The 12,112-nt window shown below is 33.0% G+C and overlaps 1 long non-coding RNA gene across 1 annotated transcript; it reads right to left on the bottom strand.

Annotated features, from left to right (window-relative positions):
• Positions 1 to 775: 775 nt before the first annotated feature.
• On the bottom strand, positions 776 to 9,923 carry LOC141405080 (uncharacterized). The gene is made up of 2 exons (XR_012413135.1): positions 9,797 to 9,923; positions 776 to 2,185 (listed from the first exon to the last, which is right to left on the bottom strand). It is a non-coding gene; the product is annotated as an uncharacterized lncRNA (long non-coding RNA).
• Between the last annotated feature and the right edge of the window lie 2,189 nt (positions 9,924 to 12,112).

The raw sequence follows: 12,112 nt of genomic DNA, 5'->3' as shown, positions 1-12,112 counted from the left end.
GGAAAACACATTATCTTCATAAAAAGAAGATATCATATCATTTGACGACTTTTAAACCGCGGTAATCGCCAAATACCGACAAACACATTTTGAAGAAGAAACCACATATTCTGAGCCCCCAACTTATGGTATTACAAGACACCCAAAAATTCGACCATACAGACATAACCTGGTCATGGAAGAAATGCCCAAAGTTGAAAAATATAATGAGTGAGTACTGTCACCAAATATAAGTTAAGCAACAAGTGCCATCTAGAATCAACAAAAGTGCCATAACTATAAATGCAGTTAGTTCCATCTACATATCAAATAATTTTAACAAACAAGAAATAATTATTGAGCTCCATCTGGATAAGTTTCCCTTCATTACACGTGGTTTATTTCGCATTAACTTTAATGAAATATAAAGTGTTTGGAAATTTAATTACAACATATTGCATAACTTAAGGCATAAAGTAATTCATTTTGTTATGAGAACATTAGGGTGTTCCCTACAAAAATCCTAGAATTTATAAAAAGCATAAAAATAGCTAAAAAAGGATGAAAAATCATTAAAATATGTAAAAAATGATATAATTAAAATATTTCGTAAACCTAACCAAGAAATGATGCACAAAAAAATAATTTTAAGTAATTTAAACCTACCTTGTACTTGCAACAACTTCTAAAAATACATGAAAACATAAAAAAATCGTAACCTAAAAAAAATAAATTTGCATGCGATTAAGACCCTGTAAATATACGTAAAAAGGGGAAAAATATAAAAATTATATAATTTTCAGAAAATTTAGAAATTGTTGTAATTAAATAAATATATTTCCTATGGTTATATATAAAACAAAACAAACATAACTTTAAGTATTCCACAATTATAAAAAAAATTATAGTTATATTAGACCATAAAAAAAGCAAAAAAACAAAACTGTTATAGAAATTATTAAAATAATTAAAATGCAAAACAAAATTAGTTTAACAATTAAAATATTTTGATCTTTTTCTTTCTGTATATAACGATATGTTTTAAAATCTAAATTCAAAATGGGTTGAATGTTTGTTTGATATGTGGTAAGTTGATATTGGGGTATTTTCAAAAAGATGATGGCATGAAAATACCACGGATGACTGCAAAATGTCATATGGGGTGGGCAAAAAGCCATCGAGGTAAAACACCATAACCTCAAAGAAATAGAATGGAAATCACCATGTTCATTTTAGATTGAATTAACAAAATTTATTGTATCGAAATACATCCGTTTCATTATTTTTGCCTTTTTGATTTACTAAAAATCTAAAAATCCCGTTAATAACCAAAACCCATGGTACACAAATTTATATGTACAGTTCAGCGGAAGAAGAACCTCCCCATTCCGGCGAGCTAAGCCGCAGCCAAAACACCAGTACCATGTCCGCTCAACATGACTGTTACATATATGACGCCCAACTCTCGAGCTTCTTTAAATTTTTGTTTTTACAATAGCCTAAACTCTTCATCAAGCTACTATCAGTTGTATAGGTATCCAGGAAGGCTAGTATAAAGCCATGCCATGTTGTACAGATACTGTGATGTAGTGAAATGTAGAGTTACCAATTTAGAAAAATGTTATTACAATCGTGGAAGTATCATAATTTAAGGCTATAGAGCTAGATATTTATTTGTATTTCAACGAAAGTATTATTCATTGACCTAAAGAGGTATAATTCATTTAATTTTGATTTCCCAAATTGTATTTCGATATATAAACCTCAAAACCCAAATCTATTGAAAACAAAAACAACATTCAATTTAAAATGAATACTTTATTTAAAATGTTTATTAGAAAATAATCATAATTAAGTATTCAATTACAATTTATATTCTAGATAATTAATTTTCTAATTAATATTAGGAAATGTTAATAGTTTAGAAAAGCTATAAAAGTTGTAAAACTGATTTCCATTCTAATTTAAACAAATAAAAAAATAAACCACTATCTAACAAATAAAAATTCAACCCAGAAATTTAGTTATATAATTGAATCAAATTTATCGCTATTTTCATTGAATGATATTTATTTACACATCATTGAAAATTACTAAAGAATAAAGATAAAAAAACATATGGAAAGAAATTGAAAACTAATAATATTATTACATAAAAACAAAGAAAAATTCTAAAAGAATACAATTTTCAAAAATATTCAAAAATCTGAAAAGAAAAAGAAAAACACAGCTATTATTAAAATAGTATATTTTTATATACTTAAAACTTATATACTAAAACTTAAAAATATTTCAAAATATTATATACTAATTATTATATTATTTATTAAGTATTTGAATATAAATTACATATAATTAAATTTCCAAAATAGTCAATGAAAATTATTAACATTTATATTTCCAATTTAAAAATGCTAAAAATTTAACTTGATAAATTTTCAATACATTTCATATGCTAATCATAAGAAAATTTAGCGCATAAATTCATTTTTTCAACTTCATAGTGGTCATACACACTCTTTTCATCCATTTTTTTCACATTGAATAATTTTCCATAATGGCTAGTAATAACCAAAATCAGTTACCTAGTAGATCATCTAGTAGGATAGCGAGCAAAAATAATCCAAATACAGCTCCTCAAAATCACCCTATTGCTAGTACTTCAAAAGCGGCATTTCAAAACAATAACCCTATAGGTAACCAAATTTTGTCCAGTAATACTGCTGTAACGCAAAATAATGCAAACAGTTCATTACTTTCTACACCAGGTGTAAATCAGACTGTTGTCCAAACAGGGATTCCACCATTAATGTCTGTCAATGTTCCACCACCTACAGGTCCTCAAAGGACATCTTCACCAGACACTGTTACTTCAATAGCTAGTCCAGAATATAATAGTACTGTTGCTCAAGAAATAAGAAGTCAATTTGAGAGAAATGCTAGACAACAGCCCCCATTAGAAAACGTGAATCTTGAAGCCCCTATTCTTAGTAATGACGGTCCAAGTCTACGAGAATACATAACCGCGTCTGTTAGAGTAGCTCAAACCGAGGCCATACAGGCAATGGAAAACAGATTAGCGGCTATGATACCTCAAGTGGTCTCAAATTCCATAAACTCTTTGAGGAATTCGACTTTTAATACCCGAGATGCTAATAGAATTGAGCACGAACCAATACCGCACTCTTACTATCCCCAAACAAATAATTTCCAAAGGCAACAACAACCAGCCAATACGAATATTAATCGAAAACACTATTCTCAAAACTTTAGTCAAAATTTTGCAATAGGTTATAAACCGATGACTCCACTTCAATTGCAAAAATGGGGATTGAAGTTTGATGGTTCTTCGAAAAACATTAGCGTTGAGGAATTCATTTTTAGGGCAGAATCTCTAAGAGTTGACTATAATTGTCCTTGGGATGTTTTCGTAAAAGGATTCCATCATTTGCTGACTGGAAGAGCCTATGATTGGATCTGGCAATTTCGTCAGCAGAATCCTTGGTGCGAATGGGATTTTCTAAAATATAGCCTCATTAAAAAATTCCGAAATTTCGAATCCGATTTTGAAATACAAAGAAAGATTATAGATCGTCGACAGCTTCCTTCCGAAACTGCCGACATCTATATTTCTGAAATTGTTAAATTAAAAAATCAGATGAGAGTTCCCATCCCTGAATTTGAGATAGTACGAATAATCAAAGAAAATCTAAAGGAAGGACTAGTACAACTCATTTATGCAAGAAATATTGAATCGATAGACGTTCTCATAGAAGAGTGTAGAAGAGCTGAAGCAAATATCGCTAAACGAATGCTTTATAGGCAACAGCAAAACTACAGAAGAGTACATGAGATTGAGTTCGATGAATCCTGTGAACCGTTTTCTGAAGTTGAAGCAATTCATGCAACTACTCCAGCAAGACAAATGGCGTGCTGGAACTGTAAGAAAACAGGCCACACGTATATCGAATGCGAAGTCGAACAGCGCAATATATTTTGCTATAAATGTGGGTTCGATGGCGTAACATCACCCAAATGTCCAAAATGCGTGGGAAACCGCTCCAAGAGCATGGGAAATGCTGGGAACCCATGTTCGCAGAAGGACACATCCCAGTAAAACTATTAACCCCAGACATACAAACAAATAATGACCAGACTTTCAATCAAAACTCTACTAATTTACACATAGCCAAGAAAATTTATTCAACAACAACAAAACTTAAAACTATTGTACCATATGAAGAAAGGTTGCTAAAGTACAATAAGAAAAGGGCTGAAATATTCAAGGACTTTGTACCTGAAGTTAGCAAAAGAGTTGTAAAAGCAAGAAAAGGGTACCTTAGAAGAAAGACCGAAAGAAAATCTATAGCCTCAGCATATCTAGAAGTCGATAATGACATCAGACCTTATATGAAGGTAAAACTCAATGGCATCGAGTTCACTGGACTTATGGACAGTGGAGCTTCAATAAGTTGCCTGGGTAATGATTGCATTGAAAATGCTGACAAAATGAATGCACAGATTTTCAATTTCAAATCGTGCCTAAGAACAGCTGACGGCAAGCAACAGTTAATTGTAGGTAAAATCAATGTCAATGTCCTTTGTGGAAATAAGTCTACTGAAATGACATTCTATTTAGTACCTAGCTTGAAGCAAAATCTTATTTTAGGATATGATTTTTGGCAAAAATTTCATATTAAAATCTCTGTCATACCTAGTATAACTGACAAAGAAGTATCAGAACTCGAAGAAGACAGAAAAATGCATAGTTTATCTTATGAACAATCGGTAAAATTAGAAAACGCTAAACTCTCATTTCGTTGCTACACGAAATACGGTCTAGGAAAAACTCATCTGGAAGAGCACATGATTGACATTGGAAATGCAGCTCCCAAAAAGATGAGGTACTACCCAGTTAGTCCAGCAGTACAAAAACTGATGTACGACGAACTAGACCGTATGCTCGAACTCGATGTAATCGAGATAGCACGAAATGCAGAATGGAACAATAGAGTTACCCTTGTTATAAAACCCAATAAAAACCGATTATGCTTAGACGCTAGAGAACTCAATAAGGTGACGCGTAAAGACGCATATCCGTTGCCTAATATTGAAGGCTTATTAGCAAGACTCGGAGATACGCATTTCATATCAGCAATAGATCTAAAGGATGCATTTTGGCAAATTCCTTTGGAGGAATCGAGCCGTCCTTTGACAGCATTCACGGTCCAAGGTAGACCCCACTACCAGTTTAAGGTCATGCCTTTTGGACTATGCAATGCTGCTCAAAGGATGTGCCGCCTGATGGATAAAGTGATTCCTCCAGAGTTGAAGGACCGTGTTTTTGTGTATCTCGACGATTTATTGGTGGTATCTCAGAACTTCGATGTCCATATGGAAATGCTCAAGGTTGTAGGAGATAGACTTACAAACGCTGGCCTTACGATAAATATGGAGAAATCGAAATTCTGTTATCGAGAATTGCGATATCTCGGTTATATCGTAGGCGCAGGCAAGCTAAAGCCTGATCCGGGAAAGATAGAAGCCATTATGAACATCAAATTGCCCAAAAATCAAAAGGATGTAAGAAAATTTCTAGGTACTGTTGGGTGGTATCGTAGATTTATCCACGATTTTTCCACCTTAACATCCGCCTTAACAGATACCTTAAAGAAATCTCCGAAGTTCATAATGACACCTGAGGCTATCGAGTCTTTCGAAAAATTGAAAATATGCTTAGTTTCTAGCCCTGTTTTGTCGAGCCCTGACTTCTCAAAACCTTTCTTTGTGCAGTGCGACGCCTCAAACGTCGGAGTTGGCGCTGTTCTCTTTCAAAAGGATGATGACGATGGTGAACACCCCATCGAATACTTCTCCAAGAAATTGAACAGTGCCCAACGCAATTATTCCACCACAGAGAAAGAGTGTTTGGCAGTAATCTTGGCCATTGAGCGGTTCAGGCAATACATTGAGTTGATGGACTTTACAGTCATCACTGACCACTCAAGCCTACAATGGCTGATGCGGCAAAAAGTCTTGAATGGACGTCAAGCGCGATGGAGTCTTAAACTTCAAGGCTACAGGTTCACTATTGAACATCGAAAGGGAACCAAAAATGTAGTACCTGACATGCTATCCCGCCTAGATATGATTTCGATTCGGAAGAATTCAAAAATCCCGATTATTTAAGTCTAATTGACACAATCGCACAAAATACAGACAGGCTGCCCGATTTGAAAGTGCAGGAAGGAGTTGTGTATAAAAGGGTCAAGTTTAACACTATAGATATAGAAAATGAGGAGGCCTGTTGGAAGATTTGGCTTCCAAATAGTTTAACTAAAGAAATTGTCAAAAAGTCCCATGAAATAAATACATGTCATGGTGGTATAGCTAAAACCATACATAATATTCGACAATATTTCTACTGGCCTTCAATGGTTACAGAAGTACGCGAGTTTATAAGTAACTGTGATACATGTAAGGAGATAAAACACCCTAAGCAAATTCTTAGACCTCCAATGGGAAGTGAAGTGATCACACTACGACCATTTCAAAAAGTCTATATTGACTTTTTAGGACCTTACCCCCGGTCAAAGTCAGGCAAAAGTTTCATATTTATAGTTCTAGACCACAAAACCAAATTTGTTCTGCTCAAATCAATGATAAAAGCAGCAGTTTCACAGGTAAATAAGTTTCTAGTCGAAGAGGTATTCTATAAATTCGGAGTTCCCGAATATATCCATTCAGATAATGGTAAACAATTTACCTCAGATGCCTTTAAAGAGCTCTTAAAAATTTTTGGTATACAACACATTCGAACTGCAATACATTCACCTCAAGCGAATGCAAGTGAAAGGGTAAATCAAACCATCCTCAGCAGCATTCGTAGCTATCTACAGACCGATCAGGCTAAATGGGATGAAAAGCTACCGAAGATTGAGTGTGCATTGCGTTCAACTATTCATGCCTCTACAGGTACTACACCATACTTTGCTCTAACGGGGTATCAAATGATTACTCATGCAGATGCATACAAAATTTTGAAAAAATTAAATGCTCTAGAGGACGGTGAGACTGCTGTTCTGCCTAAATCTGATCATATGCAAATATTGCACCACAAGATTAATAAAAAGATCCATGAGGCATACGAAAGAAACACTAGGTCTTATAACAAAAGAAGTAGAGTCATTACCTACAAACCCGGCCAAGAAGTCTTTCGGAAAAATTTTGTGCAAAGTAATTTTGCAAAAGGAATAAACTCGAAACTATGTAAACCGTGGATTAAATGTAGAATACGGCAAGTTCTAGGAAACTGTCTATATCAAATAGAAAATCTTAAAGGAGAGTTAATTGGAACTGTCCACGCTCAACACCTTAAACAATAGTATTAGTGTCTATTCTTATAACTAATGGTAATCTTAATCACTAATTTTATCACTTAATACGATAAAACCGCTTCAGAATACATGATGAACTGCTATGTTTGTTTTGAAGTGATGTGTTATGTTTTTATTGAAAAAATCCACCAATTGATACAATTATTAGTTATCTGCATATTATTCAATTACACTGCAAACTATCTGAAAAAGAAAGGGAGAAATTAGTTACCAAAAATACACATGCTGGGGTACCTGTAAATATAAATATGAATTAGTATCAGACATCAATTTATATTCATTCATAAATTTACTTATCTTTAGATTTTGTCCTCTTAAATTCCAAACTCAATATGACACAATCCACAGTCATCTGTTCAAACAAAATATAAAGTGATGAAAGCTATAAATTTGATAAATATACCACATAGATGTCGTCGTATGATTTCTGCATACATGTGTGGTGAAAAATGTAAATCGATTAAACCAATTCTCCAATAGACGAAATAGTTTAAGATTGAATGAACATATCAAGAATTTGGCTGAAACTTCTTCATAGTTATTTGTATTGTTAGCCACAAACATACAACTTCATATATTGATGGCATACACACATCATAATATTTAAAACATTCTCATTTACCACTTGAATTGAGTCTGCCTGTAGAATAAAGAAAAAATCGAAAATCAGTAAAAAGATCGTCAATTGTATACAAAAAGAATGTCACTCATGACACATGATCTTAAACGTACCTCATTTTCAAAACAATCTGCACAGGTATCGAAAAAAAGGCCACATATCCATTCATGAAATGATTTTCATGACACTTATTATCACAGCCAATCATATTCATCTTGCAACATACTTACAAAACACCAACATAAACAATATATTATATGATCAATCACCATCCTTCGACTATCATAAATACACACCAGTTCTAAGCATCACCCTTCGCAAACATTTTAATTTTCACACTCCAATAAAAAATCCACATCATAATCTTAGCAAAGTGCCTGAAAAGAAAACAAACGTTTCTTAGAATCTCAATATCACTCAATTATTATTTGGAACAATACTTTCCTGGTTAATAAAGCCCTTCACCATGAGAATGTGTTTCTCTTCCGGGGAATTTTGGTAATTACCCGGCATAATTTGTTGGAACAACATATTAATATCATTATTTAATAATGACAAGCTTTGATTACAATTATTACCAATTTCAGCCTTATAAGCATAATTATGATCAATTGGTATAATTTCATCATTGCTATGATCATTATCATTTTCAATGTTGTCCTGATCAACATTGATTGGTACCATTTCATTATTATGACTATTGATACTTTTTCTTCCGTTAGGATTGGAAGAGCTTCTTGTACCATTTCATTATTTTCTTCCGTTTTCCGCCGTTGGGGACGCGCCCGGTATGAGAACTGACAAACACCCTCGGGTTATATACTTATATAACTTACTTAGTAACTGTTTCCGTTATTGGTAAAGTATTTTAATACTTAGTATTTAAATACTTTTTAAGGCACTTACTATATAAACGAACTATTAGTATATTTGCATAACACCATTTTATGCTAACTATTTTGGAAATTTGTCTTGAATCCAAAAAAATAGTTCAGTTCCTATTTCCTATTACATTCTATTGCTGCATCTGATATTGATTTAGCATATAGAATGTTGTCAAATGATGGTGTACCATCATAACGACTTCGTAGTGCGGAGAAAAAATGTTCTACGGTATGATGTGTTGTACATTTTCTTATTAGGAAATTTCCGTGAGTTTCCCATAGGTAAAGCATTTTGTTTATAGCAGAAAGAGGACGCGTAGTCTTGCTTTTACCATAAGGAGTATGGCTTAAAAAGAGGGAAAACCTTCTGAAGACAGTTTTTATACCCTCCACCATAGGATGGGGGTATATTAAGTTTGTCACTACGTTTGTAACTACTCGAAATAATCATTGTAGACCCCACAAACTATATATATTCTTGATCAGCGTGCATTTCTACATCCATATAGCCATGTCCGTCCGTCTGTGGAAATCACTCTAGCGTCCGAACGGATTGACGTAGGTGGATGAAATTTTGGGAAAATCTATTATTTGTACGTAGGACTTTTGGTATTGAAAGCGGGCTATGTAGGTCCACGCTTTCGTATAGCCCCCATACAAAATGACGCGTCGTCGATTTAAGGAATTTTTAAGGTATTTGTCCCATTTTACCACCGAATTGCTTGCAATTTGGTATTTTGTGTCTCCAGAGGCCACAAAACATTCCTACCAAAGTTGGTTTATATAGGTCCACGTTTTGGTATAGCCCCCATATAACGCCCCATATAAAGTACGCGTCATTTTAATATATTTTGAATATATGTGACAGCCACATTGGCCGTGCTCGCCTTGGTCACTTGATTTTACTTTTCTTTTACCTTGAACTCAAGTGAAGATTCCATTGGATCATATTCCATAATGTCAATGATACCGGCATAGATGAATTTTCACATTATGTTCATGTGATGTGGCATGAATTTTGAATTGCAGAGGATTTGTTCTGTTCACAGAATCCAAGAGATTAATTTAACCACTCATCCATATTGACTGGAATCGAAGAGATACCACCATCCGTGTTGAGATCCTGCCACAGACATTGTTCTCCAAGCATAGCGATTTCCATACACTGCATTTGTCCCTTTGCATATTCGCTTTGTTTCCACCAACTTTTGTTGGATAACAATCTTTTATGTATGCCACCAAATGGATTAAATAAAAGAGCGCTTATATTTATAATTTCTGCCTTGATAAACAATTTAATTTCTTCCACATTCATTTTCCTTTTATTTTTCTTTATGCCGTCCTTGTCAACAATGTAAATAAAGGGATTCCGCAGTGGATTTTTGACTTATCTGATTTATCTGGGCGTATCTACACCGCACTGTATAATTTGATTCTTCACATACAGACGGTGCTGATTACGGCATGATCACCTTTAACATTGACGCAATAAAAACTGACTTTTTTGTACAGTACATCAAAATTATAAAAACCCAAGTGTTAATATGTCTCGATAGTTAACTTCGGTTATATCACCCAATGATATTAGTCGTTGCTAATCGATTTCAAACCTTAAAGCCGCATATACATTTAACTGGTTTTACAACACATATGAAAATAGACATATCTTATAAAGTACTTAAGCAACAATCACGTCGATAAAAATGTTAGCCATAAAATGATTAATAGCACGTTTAAATACGTGCAATCAGATTAAATAAATCTATTTAGTATCAAATGTCAATTTCATTGAACATAAATTAAACCCCATAAAAAGGTTAACTCGGTAATCTGCTAGAATGCAAATACAACTTTAGTACCAACATTATATCTTTTTTTTGTACATCAAAAGGCAAAATAAGCAAATTTGAAGTTTTTAAAATATGATTTACCCAGTAAAATTTGATTATGACTATTATTAGTTTAATTTTATGATCACTTTTGGCTTCAATATAATGAACTATAATTCTGACCGATAAATCCAAAGAATAACAAAATAAATGTTATAATAATGAGGACAAGCATTTTTGAGAGTAAATAGCATTAACACCTTCTAAAAAAATTAAAAACACAACCTTAATACGTTTTGATCTTTTTTTTCTGTGAATCAACGGAATATATTTTGGAAAGTGCTGCCAAGTTTCACTATTAAAAAGTCAACTATGTGCAACAGCTGACACCGATAACACCGATATCACAATATCACTATGGTGCTATCGAAAAGATCCCTCATCACTAGAACACCAACATGTGAGTTTCAACCTCAACCAAAGTCACCTTGACATTGTTAATTCATTTCAAAAGTTGGTATTAGTGAGGATTAAGCTACATTTAATAGCTATAAAATTACAAGTCATAATTTAAAAGGTGAATTAAAAGTCCAGTAATATAGTGAATACTATAAAACTAATTTTTTTTCTTTTAGTATCACTAATTAATAAGTTCATAATATTGCGGATATTTTCATTAATTCTCACCTTTATATTTTTGCTCGGGTAAGCAATTTGTCACAATATTGAGTTAAAATTGTGATTTTTTTTACTTATATAATTGGATCACATTATCATTCTATTCCATAGAATATTGTGGAAAACACATTATCTTCATAAAAAGAAGATATCATATCATTTGACGACTTTTAAACCGCGGTAATCGCCAAATACCGACAAACACATTTTGAAGAAGAAACCACATATTCTGAGCCCCCAACTTATGGTATTACAAGACACCCAAAAATTCGACCATACAGACATAACCTGGTCATGGAAGAAATGCCCAAAGTTGAAAAATATAATGAGTGAGTACTGTCACCAAATATAAGTTAAGCAACAAGTGCCATCTAGAATCAACAAAAGTGCCATAACTATAAATGCAGTTAGTTCCATCTACATATCAAATAATTTTAACAAACAAGAAATAATTATTGAGCTCCATCTGGATAAGTTTCCCTTCATTACACGTGGTTTATTTCGCATTAACTTTAATGAAATATAAAGTGTTTGGAAATTTAATTACAACATATTGCATAACTTAAGGCATAAAGTAATTCATTTTGTTATGAGAACATTAGGGTGTTCCCTACAAAAATCCTAGAATTTATAAAAAGCATAAAAATAGCTAAAAAAGGATGAAAAATCATTAAAATATGTAAAAAATGATATAATTAAAATATTTCGTAAACCTAACCTAAAAAT

Source organism: Musca autumnalis, unplaced genomic scaffold, assembly GCF_047663935.1.
Source record: "Musca autumnalis isolate F117 unplaced genomic scaffold, ASM4766393v1 scaffold_5, whole genome shotgun sequence".
NCBI lineage: Eukaryota > Metazoa > Arthropoda > Insecta > Diptera > Muscidae > Musca > Musca autumnalis.
The sequence above is the reverse complement of the archived record's forward strand: the minus strand, read 5'-3'. Positions and strand labels throughout refer to the sequence as shown.